Below are 23,786 nucleotides of genomic sequence, written 5' to 3'. Positions count from 1 at the left end.
CAACCCAAACCATTCTATGATTCTATGAATCACAGTATCAATCTGCTGCTTAAATTACTGCTTCCAAAACAGACAAACAATGAAACACAATTCCATTTCTTATTGCACAAAGATCCTCCCTACTATTTATTTTCAGTGTCTTACTGGACAGCCACCTCTAATTGCTTTTCCAAGCAGAAGTTGAAAGCAATAGCAAGTTGCTACTATTTCTTACTTTTCTGTGTGAGTGGCATTTGTATGTCTCAGTCATCAATAATATTTTCAGCCTTGAAAGCTTTCACCACACTACTGTTTCTAATATGTTTACATTATGCTATTAAAGTTAGTTGGAATCTTTCTCTTAAAAAATACTCACTACAAATCAATGTCTAGTAAAAGCACTTTCTTGACAATTATTGACTTGATTAAACTTCCTGCAAAATGTAATAAACAGATAATTTGCAGGACTGTTCAAAAGTGCTTTTCCCCCCAAATATAACAACATTTACTTTTCATATAATATTATAAAATAATAACAATAATAACAAGAAATAGTGATGTAAACATGACTAAAGCTGTAATCTGGAAATCCCCTGAGTGCCCAAACAGGTAACGCATGTCCTAATAATAGTAGAGAAAACCATTTGGGTTTGCACAGATTTTTCAAAAGGTAGATATCAATGCTAGAAATAAATACCAGGTAAGTACTGCACAGTGTGAAGCCCTCTGAAGAAATCAGGAGCAGTTGTGCTCTTTCTCTCCTATTGACATGTTTCAGCCTTGATTTGAAAGGTCTGTTTTTCAGACAAGCAAGGATAGTTCATGCCTACCATACCCTTGGCCTTCCCTGCTGAGAATACCAGCAAGAATGTCTCATCTCCATGTGATATTTAATCTAGACTGTAAGCCCCTCAGGGGCAGAGATCACATCTTCTTGTCTGTAAAACCTAATGTGCACATATGGCAAAGAACAAATAGTAAAAAGGATCACAAGCAATATCTGATGCTAAGTTTTGTTTACCTTTCCAACATGAGAACATATTTACGCCACAATTACTTTCCAGAATACTTAAGCCTAATAAAGCCTGTGCAATCCAGTCAAAATGCACACTAGGGTGATGTGACACTATTCAGTGTAGTAACATGAAGTTTTATCGCCAGCCTTTCTGAAGCAGAAGAGTTCTGTTAATAGTGTTTGATGTTTAAAGGCTAGTTAGGAAGACCGAATTCTTTGTTTGATCCTAATGTATATCTGATGTGACAGCTGCTACCTGATTTAAGGGGAACTGGAGAAACTCCAAAAATGGCAACAGAATTTAAAGTAAGGAATGACAGAATTTTTCAGCTTCTCAATTTTTTTCCCTATTTCTTTCCCCAGTCAAAAAGTAGCGTGTAGTAGCTGCACACTGTCAGCAATGCACTACTGAGAATTGTTAATCTGCAAATAGGGATCTGGAAAGAATGATGTTACTCAGCAGTGTGCTAATCACCTGACCACGGCAGTTAAAAATGTCTTCAACACAACAAAAACGTTCATTGCTAGCAGGCTATCACAGGGTAGGTTTGACTATTCTGTTTCCAACTGGAGGTTGTGCCAGAAAAAGCTAGCGTTGCATCTTAAAAGTAATTTAAACAAGCAGCCTGCTTTGGCCAACATGACAATAATCTGAAATAATGCAGGTGAAAAGCTAAAAATTGCCTTCCAAACATGAACACCCTCTGTTGAAATCATAAAGTATGCACACGATCATTGGGTTAGAGCAGGGAGCCAGCTTTCTGCCAGAGCTGGCATAGGAATGGAACATTATTTGGATTCAAAAACTATGTTAGATAGGACAACAACATTGTCTGTATGACTCATTTTTGTCAGACTGGATTCAAAACTTATACCAACAAATTTGACATTTCATACTGCTCTGCAGAAAGCAAGTAAAATGAGTCCATGTTTTAAAACAGCAGGGAAGCTTCCAGTGCTACAATTAACTGGTAACATATGCCACTGCTGCCAAGAGGATTTTTAATCTCTTTAAACATTAATGTAGCATTTTTGCTTCTGTCGCAATAAGGCAGCCATCTGTGTTTGAACCTGCTGGGAAACCAGGGATATGTTTACAGAGAGAGAAATAGAGAGAGGGAGAGAGGGAGGTAGACATCCATGTTTCTCGACACAGAATCAAAAATAACAATTCAAACCTTTTAAATAGTATTATTAAGGTGTCATATAGCAGTAGGAAGATTGTTAAGACACTCAGACTGCTCAATTTAAAACTGTACAAAAAAGTAACCCCCAACCCAGCACATATTCTTCTTATTTAATATACTTCTTTTTCTGCATAACTGTGAACACTTAATAAAGGATTTCATTACAGACTTATTTCCAGGAAAATACCAGTTCTATGACTTTGAAACAAACTTCTTATATTATATGAAGCAACAGTAAAAAGGTAAGAGTTCTGTAAATCCTTTCAGCGTGAGCCTGCAATTCTGCATTTCTGTAAACACTACATTCTAACATCAGGATTTATTTGAATGGAGTACATCTTTTAAAGTGAATTCAACTCTTAAAAAATGCAGGGCATTGAAATTCTGTACGACAAAACATACGTCCTGTATTTGCCTCTACAATCTGAGGCAATTCTGATAAAATACCACATCATCTGCTCATCTTCTTCCTGTCCAAAGGTCAGTTGACCTTCTTTCTAGTCTTTCTTGCACTACAACCGGTACTAACTAATGCTCTGCTCTGGGCTTAAGCCTGGTTTCACAAATGCCATGTCTGTCTGTCCTTTCCCCTCCTCCAACCCCTGATACAGTTGAACCCACTGGCCAATTTTAACTAAATATGAGCGACTTCAGAAAGAATGATTACTCTAGAACTGCCATGAAATGAAGAGATGGAAAGAAAGCCAAACTTCCCCACAGCAGGTATGTCTTTCACCAGAAATAACCAGGAAATTGAGGCATAGAAGAGCTCAGAAACAAGTATAGTCCCACTGAGTCCTGCTCTGCTGTTAAAGGAAAATGGGTAGGAGTGGTGATATTCTGGACCAGGGAGGACTGAGGAAGAAGAGCAACTCAAGTGCCGGGGGGATTATAGTAAGGAAGACAGCACTGGGACAAAACCCATACGAACCGGGTTCTTTGGCCATGCTTTTAACTTAATTATTTTTTATTAGGAACTAACGTCCTCTGAGAACCAGATACAAAAATGCAAGCTTACAGCTACTGTCTACAAACATATGAAAGGCTACGGATTCACCCATCTTGGAAAAATATCAGCCCTGCTTTTTTTCCCAAGTTCTGTTTACACTCTTTGGGATGACACCCTTCAAAATGTGATCAAGTCTCCGGCTTGTGCAAGAGATTCGTCCTAAGTAGCATGCACTTTATTCAAAACCATGTCTTAAAAAAACATAACCATTGATCTCTCTTGCTTCTGGGAAGATCCCAAAACAGCTCACAGCTGCTTAGATGATCGCTGCTGGCTCTAGAGCCAATGCACCCTCAACAGCACAAGCCAGCTGGACCCCAGCAGGGCCAGCTGCCCCACGGAGCCACATGTGGGACAAGCAGCCACAAAAATAACTAGTTGCAATGGCATGAAAAACATCCCAAACAAGGATGGATTCCTGATAAAACACCACCCTGCCACAGATTACTGTAGTCTTTATGAATTCACACAGTTAATATTTTTAATTTGGTGGACTAAATTGTTAAGCGCTGACATCCAACACCTTTTGATGAAGCTACAGGTGCTCAGCAGTTTTAAAAATGTAGCCACACATATTTGGGCCCGTTTGTTTTTCCGGGCTACAGCAATTCAGGTGGGAGATTTTAAAGAATTTAAGTGTGCTTTTTGCTGTTGGGTTATTGCTGGTTGCTGTGGATATATTGACTAATGGACGGAAAGGGGATACAGGAGTGGTCTACTGTGTTATTAAGAATTGTCAAGCAGGAGATAAACCCTCTTTTAAATGGATATGTGCATAGGTTAAAATACATCAGCATGGATTTAGACACAACTGTATAAACCCTGGAGTGATATTTTTTGTCTACAGTTCCTAATTTAGTTTAAATGTAAAATGGCAATAAATAATAGTTATTTCTCATCCAGACAATTAAGTACCTAATATTTATAAAATACTATGTAACACACAGACCTCTAAAGTCTGGGAAAAATCTTATACCGACTTTTTTGTGATTTATTACATCCTATATATTTCCTGTTACATCCCATATACTACCTAATGAAAGAAAACCTATATGAAAAGAATGCCTTCTTTTCTCATAATACTTGTTTCAATTTTATCTCTTTTTGTTTAAAACTAGCCTATTCTGAGCCCCTTCTTAGCTTTTCTGAACTTGAAACTGGCATGTACTAGCTTGTATCTTTATTAGCTGTCCCCATTAAAAGATAAATGTAATGCTATGACAAACTAGTTCACCTGCCAACAGTTAAGGTCTAACTAAAATTGTGAGCTGCTTGGTTTTGAATCACTAAATATGCGCTTAAGTAATTAAGAGTTCCCTACCTTTTTTGCCACTATACTTCAAAAAATATTTTATCACAAACCAATTCTCTGAGAACAAACTAAAGTAACCCTGACAGACAAAAATAATGGCAAAACCAGTGAAAGAAACCAAAAAGGACAGCAAAATTTCTGACAATAACAGTATTTATGAGCCACCTGCACAGAAGCAGTGTAATTTGTCCAGAAGACTCATCACTGCATTTTTTAAACAATTTTTTCTAGCTATTTTTTAGTATTTGGGGTTCCAGCTAGATTTCAGCTTTGAAATGACATACTGTGATTGCCTTGGAGTTTGCTTTCTGTCAGGTGCCAGTGAAGGCTGTCAAATATAGAGCAACACAATGGCTGTCAGTGTAGTAAAGTTGCTTAAATTTTTTTTTTTTTTTTTTTTCAGCCTTGACTAGACTGACCCTCCTTTGATTGGGAATGTCCACACAATGTTAAATAAATCAGCATATCAGCTTTTTAAAGGTGTAAGAAATACATTAAAACTTGAAAATTTGGACTCAACAAGTTGCTAATAAGTTGCTGATCTTTTACAGAATAGAATACTACAGGTGCTCATAACCACCCTCCCTGAAGGCCAATATCAGTTACACAGTTTTATGTCAATTAAATCTGAGTTATTTGATAATTTGTCAAATTGAGTGAGTCAATTTCCAACAGTCTACTTTATCAACTGTTAAATATACCTCTGAATATCTTAGTTTGTTGAATGCACCAGCTTTGTTATTATTGCTTAGAAGGATAACAATGAATACGTCTATTGGCGCATGTGTTTTCCTGTTTCAACATTTAAGCTTCCTGGATGCAAATCAAGACAGTTCAAACAGCCCAGCCAGTCTTTATTATAATAATAAATCAGAAGCAGAATCAAGATTTTCAAAGACAATTACCTATGGATTTAACCACCTCTACTTAATTTTCTTTAAATTCTTCATTCCACTTGGTGAGCTAAACCACCACATACGGTTCTCACTTTCCATGGAACAAGGCTCACTTCTTCACTTAAAATACGCTTCCACACTCAAACAGACAGGATGATTTAGGATAGCAATGTTTAATAGGTATACATATTGTTAAACACAATCATGAGTATACCTAACAGTGTGAATATACTGAAATGATTCAAGATACAGTTCCTTTTCATTTTTATGCCAGAACTCTATCAGGCTTGAATGAGTAAAAGACAAAACCATTATTCTGCTCCTTATTCCAGTACTGGAAAGCTAAACTCCAGCACTACAGCTGTCAGACATATTCATTGTCTTTATATTAGCACTCCATTGTGTTGGGGTTTTTGGGTGTTTTCCCTCCTTCCCTCCAATTTTTGGTCAACGCTGCTCTCCAAAAACTAGTATTGTTGGCTCAAATAGGAAATACCAGTCTTCTGATTGGAAGTTTACTGGTGCTATCTCACAGAACAGAACATATAATCTTATCTCACGTGCGACACATCAAGTGCTACGAATATCCTGTTCAAAATCATGTCATGACCAAATTCAAAGTCCATTCCTTCTGCCATCAGTTCTCTACCATTGTCGGAACTTTCTTTACACACAAATCAAACTGATTTTCCCTTTCTCTCTGGATAAATTTCCTTCCACAATAAAAATCAATTCTCAGTCACTTTGTCCTCCACAGTCAAAGTCAATTCTCCTCACGCTGACATACATATTCAAATATCTCCCACTGTAACTCAACACTACTTAGTGCATGCACCATCAGCATCAATTCAACCCACAATCAAGTCTTTATGAATTGATTTGGTTTACCCACAGCCAAACAAAATTAATCCCCACCCACACTTGCTGGATCAATTTCCTCGTCCTGGCCGAAATACTTTTCCCCTCACTGACCATTCTGTTCCTCCCTTCATCACGCAGAAACGCGTTTCTACGCTGACATTTGCCCTTCAGAAACTCTGTTCTCCTCCTACTAGTAGGTCCCTTTCAAGTTTTTATTCCGGCTTTCCCCTTTCTTATTCCTTGTTCACAGCTAGTAGAAGTCCCAGAACACATATTCCATTCTCCTCTTCCTTTGCTTCACACCTCTATCCAAGGTCTTTTACATGGTATTCCTTCCTAATTCAGTGTTTCATAATTTTCATACATCTGTTTTTCTTCACTGTGGCTTCTTCATCCCTCGTTAACACCCCACTAGTCCTCCTTTCCCTTAAAGCACCTAGTCTTGTTTCACAGGCCATAGATCTCACCATGTTGGCTCCGGCAAGTGGTCGAAGCCTGGACTGAGGGCTGCTAAGGCACTAGGGGCCTCTTCTAGACATGTAGGAAGAATAACAGTCCATCCCTCTCAAGAAATTATTTCAGCAAAAAATCCCAATAGCACCATCACACCTACACATGAGACAGTCCAGCTCTGACAGGTGGAACAAAAGTAGCTACATTTCACTTCTACAGAATTGCAGAAGGCCTACTATGCGTTACAATTTGGGAAGATATTTTCAGTTTTAGAAGACCCCAGAATATTCCTTAAAACCCCTAAAACACTTTTTTATTTTGCTCTTGGAACATGATAGGACATGGTAGGCATAAGAAGAGAAATTTCAAATTTACATGTTATGCCTTTGTAAAATAGGCTCATTGAGTGTCTCAGAGTTTGAAAAGAACATCTTTATAAGTAGCACATTTTTTAATTTCCTTCACAAACATTTAGCACAATCCCATTTCACTTTATTCTGTTTCAACTATAAAGAAGAAAAATATACAAACTCTATTCATAGTGTTATCTTTTTAGTCCCGAGTAGTACTATCTTGGAAAGTAATTCTAAATTGTAAGTGGTGACACAATAAAATTAAAAAGGATGTGTCATGGAGTTATAGTCACATGGAGTTTGAAGCCTATTCACGTACAGGAATGTATTTCATTTAGAACAGTAGGATGTTCTTAATATCTGGAATATTTTCCTTTCAAAAAGAAACCTCCATGTAGTGGTTCACTAAGTTTAGCTAAAAATAAGATCAAGGAATTAATTCTACCTGTCCCTTTTCTTCCTTTTTATTTATTCACTTATTTTGCTCAAGGTGCCAGTACTTTCTTACATACTGATCTTTTAAGATTTCAATACGTAGTTCTTGGAAAATATCCCAGTTGGTGGAAATTGTCACAATTCCATTAGCTATCTTCTGTGAACATCTCAGACGCAATCCTTCCCTCTAACAAATATTTGTGGGACGTCAATTTTTTTAAAAAATGTTTTACAGATGGACTCTAAAGAAAACCCACCCACTCATCATATGTCTCTCAGGGGGTTTTTATACCTTTTTGTGGATTTTCTTCCAGTCTTTTCTGATTATGTTTTGAGAATAACTGTTCTATAGCTCAAGAAGAAAGAAAAATGAAAACATAAGCAAATATTCCAAATAATATCCAACCAGAGTTTCACTATCATTCAGCTTTTGAGTAAGACTTCAGCTGGAGTTCGATAGGTGTAATAGAAAAGTGGATGCGGAAAACAAATGAGATCAACATTCAAGTTTCGGTGTGAAAATATTAGATGTCACATCCAGAATATCTAAAATAAATTACAAGGTCCAATGACATTCACCTTGAACTTTATTTCAATGCATAAAAATGGAAGACCTGCAACTGCAGTGGCTAGACTGTGTTAATGTGCTAATGTAATGTGATTCAAATTTTTTTGACAAACGCATAATGATACCAATCACAGAATTTTATCTCAGTCACTTCCACAATACTAGTCTATTTGATACAATCTTCAGAAGACTTTACTCTTTCTAGCAGAATAAAAAAAAGGGCTTTCGCCTTTATTTTTTTTTCCCTCAAAATAAAGTTTACACTATTTTTGGAGAAAGTAGTTTTATTCATTCATGATTGTCTTTACCTATTGCCTCTACCAGCATTTAAAAATTGTAATACTATTTATGTGGTCTGTTTGCATTTAAACTCAGTGCAAAAAAGGGAAAAGCTTTCAATAATCATCATAACTGCAAACAACAAAACAAAACAGTTATTTTGTTGGCGTATAGCAAGTCATGGCTGACTGCTTTCCTGGAAACCTAGTGTATGAGGGTTCCAGTTCCATCCTCTTTATAAATGTATTAGTACCTATTGTTTTAGCACCAGGTGCACATGTTTGTCTACAAATTATTTTCCTTCTGAAGGCCAAAGAACAAAAGCCAAAAAACCCTAAATTGGAAAATAATCTCATCCAAGCTCATATACAGGAAATCCAACACTCTCAGCTACATCATTCCAAAAAGCATGAAGACAACACAAGGGAACTGCTATGTGTTTTAGACAAAAAGGACAATATTTACTCAAGAAAACTCATACAGACTCACTGAGAGATTAGGGGAAGAACATTTCTTCCCCTTCACAGCAAGCCAGTATGACCCTCTTATGAGCGGAAACACGCAAGGGACACAGAAGTTAAGGGACTAATTTCTGACAGCAGTTTAACCCAGGAAAACTCCTGCAAAGCTTAGTGTGACCCTGCAAGCTGCCAGCACTAACAGGGACATTCTCGTTGCACTGAGAGGCCTCACAAAAGCTGATGTAGCCCCAACATGTTCTCAGTCACTGTCTTTCATTCACGTAATAACCAGTAGTAAGGTATCTTCTGCCTTGCCCTGCAACTTTTGAATATGTTACTTCTTTAACTTGAGATACACCTGGTTACTCATTTTCTCCTCAAGTACCAAGTCTAATGTTGTCTTTGATTTCAATAACAGTTTAATTATTTAGCAATAAGATAAAAATCTGAAGTTGTTTTATCACTCATTTTATCATAGATCTTGCTGTACAGTCAGAAAAACCAAATTCTTGTGTTAAATGACTGCGCTCAAAATGTAAAGTTACATAATGCTTTGTTTTTGGCCATTTTCTTTTTTCCTCTCCAAAGACTTGGTTGAAAGACTGCCCAGCTCAAGTGTTGCAAGTGTGTAAAAAAGGATCAGATTCATAAGAAGAAATAGATGAATGGGACTAAAAAAGTGAAAATACTTTAAATTTTATAGGAATTTTTTGCAATTATCTCACTCCTGCACTTCAAATTAAATAAATCCTTGCAACTCCTTGTGATTACATTGTAATGACTAACAATGGATACAATGATCTGAAGAAATTTTGAAAAAAATCACACAGAAAATCTACAGCAGATCTTTGTGCCTTAAGTGTTTAATGCCAAAAGCTATGGACAAGTCCACTCTGGTATTAACAGCTTTCTGCAACTCTGGTTTTCCAATTTTGAATTAAAGAACGCAAAATATTCAGATAGATTTTTGACAACCTACATAGAGTCACCTAAGAGTAGAAATTAATCCTCTTACACTGATAGTACAACCAGCAGCACCACTGCTATTAAGAAGCCAAACCAAATATAACCAAACGAAGATTTCAATTCAAGCTTTCATATTTAGAGATCTTTAAAGATCTGACACTGCTACTCCTGCAACAAAAAGCTATGAAGAGACGCAAGGTAAATTGTATGTACCATAAGAATTTGCGAAGGGAGGGACTTTTCCTGACAGATCAGTATAATGTTCAAATCTACTGAGCAAAGTCACGCCTCCATAGGGAAGTATTTAATTTAGAAAGGCCATTTCACAGTCCTATGCAACATTAAAAGTTACTTCCGCCTATGACCCCTTTTTGCATAAGATCACAGATAATTTCAGCAGGTCAGAACAAGAAAGCAATGTGTTAACAGTTGTCAATAGCAATTTCCACAAACACAGTTCACCGATTTCTATGTTAAACACTTTTTCGAAACCCTCCGTTCTGTTGAGGAGCATAGGCACGGGTTGAGTATTCAGGGGTACAGGTACCCATAACATTGTTCATTTGATTAGCTTTCACTGAAATATGCTGCTTGGCTCAGTAATGACATAGTTCAGAAACAGACATCTAGAGAGTCATAAAAGCTTTAAGCCATATTGACAACATTCACCTCTGAGGCAGTGACAGAGAAGTAATTGGGTGGAATAAAAGGGGGAAAGGGACTTGGGAGCCAGTAGACAAGTTTGCTGCTCAGAGAAAACATAAGATGTAAGGAATGGGAAAGAAAGGAAAGTTTCTCAAGAATGGCAAGAGGCTTTAGAGGTGGAATGTTTTCACTTACATTTTTACCCATCCTGGTTCAACACGTCACCAGTCGCTTAGCATACAGGGACATCTCTCCTGTTAAAAACCTCCAAGCTCTTTCTCCTTCCATCATGAAGCTCTTTGTCCACAAGTCCCATTCCAGTCTCAAAAAAGTAGTCCTAGGTAGGTCTGTGGGTAAAAAAGGTGGATGTTTACTCTGGGCATGCTTTGAACCACCTCATGTATAGGAATGAATGAGGCAGAGTAAGGGAAAGGTAATAAAAGTCACAATAAGAAGGCCCATGGTCAGGCAGTCTCTTCCTCCAGAAGTTCACCACTAGGTTTAAATGAGTTAAGTGAATCTTAGCTAGCAATAACAAGTAATGTTCTTTGTTAGTTATATGTAAAACAGAAAATAACACTAAGAAATTATTATTGCCTTCCTAAGTAAAATGATTATGTAACAAAATGAATGCAGAAAAAGGTAGGCTCCAAAATGTCTCATAGTTCATTTTTTGGGTGGAGGAAATATGGGAGCAGGGGAGCATTGCAAACTCACCTGAAGCGCAGCAGCAGAAAACATGAAACGAAGCCAAAGCAATTAAGCATATGTAAACTGCTGCTAGCGGGGAGAATGCAAATTATTCACCTGTATACCTGACTTTCCAAATTATTAAGGAATGTTGGGAAAGGAAAACATTAGTCTTGGGGATGATGGGATAAGCTAAGTAACTAGGAATCCAGGTGGGAGTAGAGAGGAGACAGGAACACTTTTCTGCTTTTAGAGGGGGTTTTGTCCCCTATAAAAACAGCAGTAGAAGTAGCAGCAGCTGAAAGGAAAAACCTGAGAAATAAGGTTCTGAGAAATAAGTTTGTCACAGATGGAGACAACTGTCTTTTCTCCAGTCCCTAAACCTCACATCAAAGGAAGCCAGTGCTATGCCAGCCGTGGAAGGCAAAGGAAGGGCAGCAGCTGTGTCTCACGTGGAAACAATTGAGGTAGGACGATGGCCAGCGCTGCACAGGTTCTCGGGTGAGGCGAGTTCATCAAGCTGCTGCCCAAGCCCGCGCCCCCCGTGCGGCCAGGTCCGGGCACCGCCTCCGCCGGCCGGGCGGCTCCAGGCTGGCCCCTGCTGGCTGTACACGGTCATTGGGAGAGAGAACACAGAGGAGCGCAACTCCTAATCGTCCTTCAGAGGCCATTTCAGTCTAGTTTAGGAATTAGCGTCTGTTAGTCATCGTCTCTATAATGACATAAAGCTAAAGAAAATAAAGAAAACCTAAGAAAATAAATCGCTACATTCTCAGTCTATTTGTATCTCCGTACTACATTGTGGGTCTTAAATATTTAACTTAAATGTACTTCTGAAACAAATTTACTTTTTTTTCCTATTTAGTGACTGTAACCAGGCCAGTATGTGTTATTTTCAACTGTTTTCAGTATTACATTTTCCTCTCTTAATATTTGTTTTCAGGTATCATTGTTGCCTCGATTTTCCAGAGCTCAAAGGAGTGTGGAAATTTCATATTCCATTCAGCACTTTCTCATGACATATGAAAAGAGTATTCATAGAAAGCAGTTGTATTTGGGTTTAACATTGTTAGCATTTCCTCTCATGAGGGATATTAAATAATTTCATGCACAACTGCTCAAAATATTTTTTAAACTTCTGTAAACATAAGATTGCCAAAATCTAACATATGTTATGTGGTATTTAATCCTCAAGAGGAACTGAAGGAACAAAACACTTCTGCTAAAGTAATTAATAAGCACCAATACAGATACCTAGAAGCTGTTCCATCAAAATGAATCATATCCTCCTGCAAGTCACACCCAATATTTAACAGTCTAAAAAAGAAAATTCAATACACAAGAATGCTGGCTAAAACGAGTGCTGAAATCTTATGTATCGAGATCAAATCACCAAAGCTGTGCTACCTTCTGGTGCTCCTGAATTAGGAAAAATAGGGAAGTTATTTGTAGAAAATTAATTTTGCCTATGAGAAATCTGTTTTGGCACAGCATATGAATCCTGTGGGGACTGGCGATTAAGGTTAAAGTGTATGCTAATGAATTATTGAAAGTAAATTAAAAACCAGGAGAGTTCCCTAGCTCCATTACATTCATAAAGGTATTTTTAGTTGCCACTTACAGAACTGACAGATAAGTCTTACATTTTGTTTTACTGCAATTTATGGTATGCAAGATTCTCAGTTAAGTGAACCCCATTATAGTACTTCGTAAGTATTACAGTACTTCACATATTTTGTCCTAATATATTTAAAGCAAAAATAGAAATGGTCGATAGTGAAGTTAGGGGATTAAGCTCAGGCCGTGTGTGAATCTTTTTAATCAACATAGACTTCCTCAGGGTGTAAGAAAAAGTCAGAGCTCTTTCTATTGATTCAGTGGAAAAGCTCTTGCATACAGTTACTGGACAGTGCTGTTCAGTGTCGGTTACAGGAAAATGCTTCGAATTCAGGATCCCCAGCCTCAAACCTTCTCCTTTCACTCCTTTCCCTTCAATGTGCTAAACAGTATTTACTCTATAAAACCTCTGTGAAGATGCTGTTGGTGTTAGTGGGAATGTCCTCTTGCACATTAGGCAGACCACTTATCAAAGAAGAGACCAGATTCAATTTGCTTGTTAGGACTGAAAATGGCATCTGCTAGCCTTGGGAAACTGCTCCACCTGGCCACAAGGGAAAAGGTATTTTTGTTCTTTCAAGGTATAACAGCACAGAGGAAATAATTTAAAATTCCGTGAACCAGAGAAGGAATAATAGGGAGAGTCTGCATCTTAATCGATGAAGTATTTCATTGGATTGCCATTACTATTTCTCAAGTTAGAACAGCTGAACTGTTTTATGCTGCACTGAATGAGAGCTTAAAGTAAAAAATAAAAATCAGCTTCTGAGTCTGTATTAGAGTCATGGACATCTCCATAGGTAGTGTCACTAGGACTATAAACTCATGCTCCTCATTGTCTTCTTAATATTCCCCATATTTTTTTTTTTACTATTTACCGTATGGAAGTTTTACACATCAAATCTTAGTTTATATATATTAATATTTTTATTTTCACTGTTTATAATAATTTTTTTTTTTTTTATTGAAAGGATAATTCCAAATAAAAAATTTATTTTTGTTGATTCTTGATTTTGTCTTTGATATTCCTCTTGATACTGAATACGGAAGTCTGGATGGTTTAACATATTAATATTAAAATGCAAGGCCTTAGTAAAATAAAAAGCCTATATTTCTTCATCTTCACAGGATAAAGAATGGAAACTTCCTGCTTACAGCTTTAAATGCCATCCAGGTCAATTGCCACGTAAAAGACATTATCGTAACTAAATAATACAGTTCTTACGGTTCAATTCCAAAAAGTTATTTCATACAGTTGCCATTATTTGGTCCGTGTTTCGGTACCCTATACATGATAGAAGTAACATAGAAAGAAACTGAAATTTCTCTTTCCTTTACAGAAGGTTCCTCCAATTCAGTATTGAGAAAATTAGTTGAACTGTGTAACTAACTGTCGCTACCTTTTTCCTGTGTGTTCTGCTGCAGAAATGTTCTGTACGCATTTGCAAAAATAATACATTAATTTACACTAATGACACAACTCCTATATTATTACACGATTCTTCCCATTACCATGTCTGCACAGGATCTATCCCCATGGATCAAAGTCAGCACCCCTCTAGCTGGGGTTTCGCTGCTTGCTCTAGGGCACGCTTTAGCTCACTCAATACGTATGTTTATTTATTTTTATTCTTAGTCAAAGAGGCTCTTAAAATATCTTCACCACAAAGGAAAATAAAGTGGCCATGAAATTTTGGCTTATCAGTACATCAGTATCATATACATTCACCTAAGCTGCCTGTGATTAAACAGACTGAGGGCAGAGCAAGCTTAATTAAATAGATGGAAGAATTTAAGAATCACATTAAAGAACAGGAGATGAAAACTCCATCATGCCGAACCCTTTATTTAACGGCGAATTTATAAAACAGGTGTTTGTTCAATAGATATAATTTTTATATCTTCTATGCAGGATGTGGTTCTGCAAAGTATGGTTTTGAAGGTTTTAGAGACCAAAATACACTTTTTTATAGAAAAAAGAAGTGGGAACTGCCTACGTAGGCTGCCTTTCAACTACATTACAAATGTACTTTTTCCACTAAACACAATGCATTTTTATAGATGTTCTTACTATTTTTTTCTTATTTTGGAAACAACACAGCCCTTCCCCCAACACCAAGGCTTTCGGATCCACTCCTCAACTTCAATTCACCAGGCAGCAGAGGTCTCAAAGATACAAAGTTCAAGAATTATGAAAATCGGCAGCTCAAGGGGAAAACCGCTGTTGCTACAGAAGGAAAGTTTGAGAGTTCAATATTATAGCTCTGTTTCACCAAAGAGTATATTTTATCTGGCCAGTGAGCACATGCCAGCTGCTCAGCCACCCCAGCACGGTGGTGCTTTCTCCAGCCAGTAGCTAGGGGCTCTTGGAGCCGAGTGACACCATCTCACGGGTTGGTGGGCAAGGGAGAAGTACTGGGCATAAGGGAAACTCTGGTTCCAGGTCTTCTGTCTTGTGAATGTGATGTGAATGCAAGACACACGTTTGCAAGAAATCAGGCTTCTTTGTTTCACAAGGTATCTTTCCAGGTTTTCATCACATAGCAATTCTTTGTTTGTCACAAAGCTGAAGCTGAAATAGTCAAAAAACAGGTTCTGAAAGAAGCTGCACTGAGAACTTCACATTTTTCACAGCTCAGCAAACACTGGCATGGAAAAAGCTCTGTTAACATGGGCCACATATTTGTGCTGAAAATAACACTTAGCTGTAGACATACACACCAAGACAGAGACACAAAAAATTCCAAATATTTTTCCACATAAATTCAGAATGACAAAATATCAGCTGCTAACACAAAGCAGAATAAAAAGAATAAAATCTCATTTTGCTAGGTATTTAAGCTCAGTAACTGTCTAAATGAAAGGGCATTTTCACTCCCTGCTTTTAAGAAACCAAAATTTATAGCAGTATAGTAGGAGTCTTCAAGGTCAAAGGGTATATAGTCTGCTTGCTGCAATATAATCTGACATGATAAATCATGTACAAGCAGCCAGCAGGGCTGCTATCATGAATTTGTAGGAGAATAGAAAATGATTTTTACAAAATATTCATTAAACTATATAGCAATTTTCATTTTTTATGTGTTCTGTTTTACTGCTTTGTTTTTCCTTTACAATAAACAATCTTTAAAAAAAGCTTTCTCTTTCTTATCTCTCCTCCAACAAACATTATGCCACAGAGAAAAGACTGCTAATAGAAAAGGTTTAGAGAGAGCAGGTAGAGGCTTTCTTTGGGACTATACCAGTACCATATAAAAAAGATTTTCATGAAGTATGAAAGAAAAAGTGACACACAGTCAGTCTTTTTTTGTTGTTGTTGTTATGAAAAAACACACACATAACATTCCTGAGGATGATGGCAGAGGATCAGAGCTTTCAGAAACCCCTTAATCTACCACTTGCTCTATTTGTATTTCACCTGAAGGAAGAAATAATTAGAAGATTGACAAAAATGTTACTGAATTTGTTTAGTGCTAAATCCTCCAAATATGCTCTAAAGAACCAAAATCTCCACAGAACCAGTAACACAATACAGGAGGCACCTGAAAGATATGTTTTACAAGATACAAAAGCAGATCCTAAAACAGCCTGCACCACGATTGAAGGGTGGGAGTGGGAGGGAATTTGAGTCTAGGATGTAAAATCTTTGGACTTTCAATACATGTTTTTATGAGCAATATAGACTAATAAAACTGCAATGAATACTAATTAAAATGGGAAAAATATACAGTGCATTAATCAAAACAAAGCAGTTGAGAATCACCTTACTCTCAGATAGGATGGGATACAAAGAATCAGAATGAATTTCATTACTTACAATCCTAGCTAACTTTTAGCTGTACTGCCAGAATTGGCTTTCAAGGTGCTGCAGGAGAAATGCTGCTTTCTTCCCCTACAACTTATGCAGTGTGCCCTCGGAAGGCTGACTTTAATCCATTCCTATGAGAGGGAATTTTTTTCAACTCAAGGAAAAAAAGTGGCCATGGCTTATTGCATTAGGAAAACCACATTAGGAAAAATCCTAAGACCTCATACCAGAATGATTAATCCATTAGCAATTTTTTCTTTTTTCCATTATTATTTTAATTTTTCAGATGACATCATGTCAGGACTTTATACTGCTATGTTATAGTTCATGTTGTTGGTCATTTATAAGCCAGTACTTTAAATTTCTCTTTACAATGATCCTTTGGTGCATTTAGATTACTTCTATCCATATTATTTGTTCAATGAAATGAGGGTAGATAAAGCTAGAAATAGTTACAAAGGTGGGAAGGGGAACAAATCTCGAGGGATGAACCTGATCCATTCCCACCGTATCAAACAAGCTTTGCTACTGACTTAATTATGTGGCTCTGAATATGGGGAAAGGGTTGCGTATTGGTCTTCTAGAAAAGTTTCTCCCCATCTACTTTTTTTATTGCACTTCTTGTGTGTATTTAAAGAGAGTTAAAAATTCTATGCATTTAGAAAAAGAATGAAAAGCTAACTGTACTTGTTACCCGTTGCAATTGATTATATGTAATTGCTAAAACTATTATCTTTTCTGTTGATTTATCTGTTAAATTCTGGCATGAAACAAAGTAAATTTAATGTATCTTTTTTTGTTTCCCTTTCATGAGAAGTCCAAGGGAAAGAAATTAGGAATTTTTTTCCCTGTGAATTTTCCTAAGTACCTACAAATCATTATTTCAGTACCTCAGAGTTTGGAATTAACTACCTGATTAAAAAGAAGAGGCTTATCTTTCCTCTTGAATTTGCTAATGCTTTCAGGGATTACATCCTTTTCTCCTTTATGATCTGGATGCATATTTGGGCATACCTTTGCAGGTCAGATGTGGAATCATATAATGACAAGACAAGACTATCTTACGGCAAAAGGTCATGAGCTTATGGGCATAGACACCTGGACCTGGATGTCTGTAGCATAAGTGGATTGGATGCAATATTCTCACGCAGCAGATACGATCTGTAAGCTATTTGATGGACCATTTAAGTTTTGATAATGCTTTAATGGAAGAGTCTTCCTTTATTGCACTTCTACAAAATCGGCACTGTCCACCAAATGTGTTTTTTATTTACAGGCTAGCAGCTGATAAAAATTGCATGTTTTATAAATGCAATGGCGGGCTATTTGACTGTAGTGTTTTGTTTACTATTATTAACTTTTAAGAACCTTAAGTTTCATAGCTTAAATCCTTTGTTAGCTTGTCAGAAAGAAAGAAATTCCATTCTGCTGTCTTTATTTTATGATATCCATAGCCCCCTTTATTTGACACTCTTTAATGCTATTTCTAGTGTTAGCCGGTGCCTGTAACTAGCAATAATGAAGATCAGTAAATGTTTCATTCATTCAGGACAACTGAATGAGGATATTTACATTGACCATTTACTTCGAAAGAAAAAACCTGTTTGAATTACTCAAAAGTTGATAATTGAAATAAACATATGCAACAAAGATATTAGTTCTAATATTTATGTCAGGAATAAACTATTTATTACACAAAATCACTGATGCACTTCCAGATAAAAATACATAAAGGCTGACTGCCCAGTCTAGGAAATACCTGCCATTTCTATTTGGACTATCACTGACAGTATTAAAAAAAGGAAAGAAAGACTTGAGTAAAATAACCTTTTTCCTTTATTTCATGAATGGCAGGAGTGAAGTATTTATTAGCTAACTGTATACATTTTGCACCTTATTGCCTCTATACGCTAACTCACAACACCTGGGCCACAGGACCATCTGCCTTTCAAGTTGCAACTTCAAATGCAGTGCGGCTCCCCTCCCTGGGCAAACTCTAGCAGGACACCAGATTATGGATGTTAAAAGCCCTCGTTTTTACACAAGAAGCCTAGTAGTGGTACTTATTAACTGAGAAACTATTTTGACTCTTTTTATGTGGTGAAGCTTGAAAACATTATCCCTGTGAGGGACATATAAATGGAAATTAGATGCTGCTTTTTGCCCAGAAAGCAAGCAACTATCAGCACCATTGAATCTTTGGCTTTTTCTTTTCTTTTTAATTCTTCGGAACAAAAAGGCCAGCTGGCATTATTTCCATTTCTTTTATTTTCTCAAGATTTAAAGAGTAAGCCAAACTCACAATTACCATGCATCTAGATAGCAGTCAGTCAGTGTGTAACAGATAAATCTACCAGCATTGATGATTAGCCTTTAGCTTTTCAGAAGAAATCCTGCTCATGTTACACTCACAATTTATTTTGAAATATATAATATGAAAATTAAACGTACCTCTCAAACCTGCTGTTCTTCTTCATTCCACCTTTTTTTTTTCTCTAGGTGTGATCACATTCATTATAGTAACTGTGGCCTGCCATTTATAACTTTCCATGTCTTTTGTGTTCAGTGAACTAGAAATAGCTCAACCCAGTTCATCTGACTTACTGAATAGGTGCCTTTGCACTAACCAGAGGCTAACAGAGCACATCAAATATTATTTAGAGTCACTAAACACAAAAGTCTGCAGTAAATGCAAGCTGTTATACTTCAGGCCAGATTTACTATTCATGTAAACAGGTATAATCCTGACTTCAAAGACTGAATAATTTGCAAGGGAACTAAAGCTCTGGTAGAATTTATAAAATTTGGGAATGGTACCGTCTTACCCATTCTGATTCACCCTCATAGGTCTAAGGGTCCTGTACCATGTGAAAACTGCACCAGGAATGGCCGAGCCTCCAGCTCTTACACAGAAACCTCAAATTCCATAGAAGCAGGGAGAGAAGTCCTAACTTAAGTCCTAACTTCCAAGCTCCTAACTGTAGACATCCTGTTCTCAAGAACAGTATCTACAGAAGCAGTGCTTATAAATTTCACAGAAGCCAGGACCGGGTGTTTTTCTGCTCCCAAACACGTAATAGTCAGCGGTAAGACAGCAAAAATTTAAGCTCTTCTGAAACAAAGTACTTAATACCGCTGTTAAATTCCGCAGAATTAGAATGGTTGCTAAAATTTTTGCTTAATGCTTTTCACTGGTGAACATAACCCTTGCCTGCAGTTAACAAATAAATGCAACTCCAAGTAACTTCAGAAAACAGTCTTTAAAAAAAAGCCTAATTGCTAACATTTATAATTCAAAATACAGCATAATACCAGACCTGTCTGTATCGCTATGCTCCTCCCCAAAATAGGCAGCATGAATTTTAAAACCAAAAGCTTATTTGGTTATTAGGGAAGTGGCTTGGGAACTGGAACATCAAGACTAAACCCTGGGCTGTTAAAGACATCCTAGAAGGACTTGAAGGAGCTTTCTATTCTCTACCCTCAAAATATGGGTAGTAAAACGATCAGAAAGGTATCAATTTCCCAACAGTTAACATTCCAGCCAAAATGACCAGAAATGCCCATATTTTTTGAAATTTGTAATGGCAATATCCTGTTCACAGCGACAGTAGCTGCCATGAAAGAGCTATGCCTGGGTATCTGAGATCACCACTGTGCCTCCCCAGAAAAGGCCTCACAAAACTATGCTTTTAGCGATAACTGCAGACCAAAAATTAGTATGATTAACAACGTAATCCACGAACACCAATTCAGCAATTGTATCTTTGCCACTAGTCTATAGAACTACCTCTCTACTTCAGATCTCTCTTTTTTGCACAGACCAAATGTACGTTGCTATGGAAGTTGAGCTACCTCGCATTCAATATGGCTAATATGTTTGCTATACAATTAATAATAATGAAGAGAAATCCCGTGAAGCATTTCTATTTTAAATCCCAGAGAGAATTATAACGTTAATGCAGAGGTTTCCAAACTTAAGAGCGCAGCACATATAAACGGAAATGGAAAGGGAGTTCAAACACACATGGCTGAAGATCTACAAAGGGATCTGGGGTTGCAACCCTTCACTTGAAGTAGTTAAGGGCAAACCTGGAGACTGCCATTTTTTAATAGAAAAATACACCGCTGCAACTTTTTAGCTTTTAAATGTTTGTGTTAGTCATTGAACAAATGAGTCTGCAGCTACTGATTTTCAAATGTAGCCAGTTGGTTTACAGAGTGACCACAGAGTGACAGTACGTGGAAATCATAACCCTGGATTATAAGTACCAAGAGTCTTTGTTCAGAATAGTACAATTTCTAAAGAAAAAAACAATTTGTCAGTCATTACTGCAAAATTCTTTTTTACAATTCAAACCTGTGCCTGTTCACCTGGGAAGAATTTTAATACAGAAGCATTTTAAACGTTAACACCTACATAATAGCCTACAGAATGTGCCTAATAAAGGCTGATTTACCACTTTATTTGATTAAACTGTATCTCCATCCACAGAAGGTAAATGGATTCCTAAATTACCAGGGATAATTACAGCCCACAAACCTTGTAGACACCTTGCATCAGTCCCTGTGCAATGAATAAGGCAGCAGCTCCACCCCCTCTTACTCTGCACCCTGAGCTGTATAAGCAATGCTGCCTGTTATCTCTATCTGAAATTAAAACAAATGAATCAGTTAAATTTCATAAAGTACCGCCCTTCCAAAGGCATTAAAAGGAGCTTAGTAAGTACCCTACACCAGTGCTGACCCTCTGTGCAAAGCAAATATCTTTCCTTACTACGACCACTGAATCCCCTTTCAAAAAGGGAACAAACCCAAAAATAAGTTTAAAACTGCACCAAAGATCATGTCGTGACAGTTATCATGACAAGGGAGAAATATGTTATTATATCAATATTTCAATCTTTTAAACTACCTATATTCCAACATCTTCAAGAGTTACCGGTTCCCACGTTTCACAAAAAAAGTTATCAAGACCTTCCTTAATTATTAAAATCAGAAAAATAAAACATGACTTGCTCTTTTCTGTCAATCTATCTGATGTTTCTCTGCTTACACATAGTAGTATTAGTAACATACAGCTACACTGCAATTCAGACCTGACAGATGATTCGTAATGCACTCTTATAACTTGTGCAGAAGTTTTGGTCTTTGAAATGACCGCAAAAAAGGAGACAATAGAAATTAATAACAGAAACATAACAAAAAGAGGATGGGTTTCTGGTGGGTTTTTTTCATTAAATGGATAAAATACTGAATAGCCCAAATGTTCCAGTAAAGCTAAGTTAAGCCGAAATTTTAGTGGGCAAAATGTTTCGAAGTCAGCCAAATAAGGTTATTTATGGTAATTTCACCTAAACATCAAGGAAAGTTTATCAGATAGGAGAATAATTGTTAGATAATTATTGAAAAAAACAATTTTATTTAAAATGGACACACCATCCTAAACTCAATGTTTCTGTATTAATGATATACGGAAGCTGATTTTTAGACAGAATCAGACTAACATACAGATTGTATTTTGATATCACATTTTCCAACTCCAGTTAAAACAAAGAAGGCAGGAAGAGATCTGAGGACTTCTGAATCCCACTCTGCATGCTGTCGTCAGTCTTCTAGAAAGGACAAAGTGAGAAAAAAGGGGGCCATAAAATGTTTTCTTTTTTGATAATGGGAGAAAATTGACCAGTTTCCAAATTTGTTGTTGACTTTGCTGATAGGAAATCTGCTGTTAATGAAACCTTTGATGATAATTAATTTAACAGCAAAAAAGTGATTCATTGTCTTTTAATTTAATGCCAAAATTTACCCCTTTTGCTGGTATTTTATAAAAAAAGTCTGTTTCCCTTGAAAAGCCCCTAGGCAATAGTTTTAGAGTCTACAGAAAGTACAGAGAGGAAAAGGAAAAGATTTGGCAGGACACTAATATAAAAAAAAAAAATTTAAGAGTTTTAAGCCAGAAGATCTCTACAATAAATATCTATCAAATGTTTATTATTTTTAGAAATGCTCTATTAACACACTATGAGAAAACTTAGGGTATTGCAGTTGCACTTATGCCTGACTCCACAGCTGTTACAACTATAACACAAACTTTGATATATTTGGTTCCGCATCACTTCTGAAACATACTCGAGCGTTATTTGTGTTCTAAAGACAAGTAAATCTAAACTGCAGGGACTGGGTACTTCTCACCTAGTTTTAGACATCTAAATGAAGTAACTAAGTTAGAATCTCCTGTTCCTTTAAGGACAGTAGAAAAGACAACACATCTAGACTCCTAATTTTATGATTCAAAGGGGTTCCTGGAGATGTTTGTCTTCCCTTATTGACTGTAGAGGAGACCTATAACACTTAAAGACCTAAATTAGACTTCCCTAGTTCAGTACTTAAAAGTCAATCTGGGCCAAAGCAGTTTAGAGATTGTGATTACGATCTGACAGCTGCAACAGAACTGGGAACAGGACCTCCTGAAGATTCTTGTCAGAAATACTCCTGCTAAAACAATCAAAGATCCAAAAAGAAAAAAAAATCCACAACAAAATAACCTTCCTTTCTTCCCAAACTACCTTCTATAAGGTCACATCTAGAGAACAAAGTTACATGTAACTGGATCAGTGAGAAAGCACTACAGACAGCACAAATGATTCACTGTGTCCAGTCCTAATTTATCCTTGGCTGCTGGTTTTCCCATACCGTGCTAGCGCTCTTGCAGAATCACTTCAGGTACCCCGACACCCAGCCCCTGCTCTAACCACTCATGCACTGCAGGTAAGCAGAATAAGGGCTAAGTGATCTCAGGCTGAACTACACTAAATTGCTTACACTGGCACTAAATCAGCCCAGAAGATACGTTTCATGTTATTTAGCTCTGCAGAAAAGAAGCCATCCAAAGGGACTTTGGTGCACATCTCTAGATGGAAAAAATGTGTTCCATTTTGTTGGGAAATTCCCATACAGTATGTTTCTTCCAAGCAAATCTGATCAGCAACTTTTGCTCACATCAATACAGTTTAGAAGAATAAAATAAATCTGAAGAAGATCAATTGGTACGTAAAGCAAAAATCTAAGCAACACAACATATGAAGAATGTGTTGGAAATACGTTAATTCAGGTCTCAGTATTTCATGTCAAGGATGTAGAATAACTGAATTCCTATTTTTAATTATTGTTTTATGTAGTACTATCATTTGAGTCTTAATTCCAGAATGTTAAAAAAACAAACACTGTATCAAATGTAGCTTAGTAGGAA

The sequence above is a fragment of the Rissa tridactyla genome, chromosome 9, assembly GCF_028500815.1.
Source record: "Rissa tridactyla isolate bRisTri1 chromosome 9, bRisTri1.patW.cur.20221130, whole genome shotgun sequence".
In the NCBI taxonomy this organism is placed as follows: domain Eukaryota; kingdom Metazoa; phylum Chordata; class Aves; order Charadriiformes; family Laridae; genus Rissa; species Rissa tridactyla.
The sequence above is the reverse complement of the archived record's forward strand: the minus strand, read 5'-3'. Positions refer to the sequence as shown.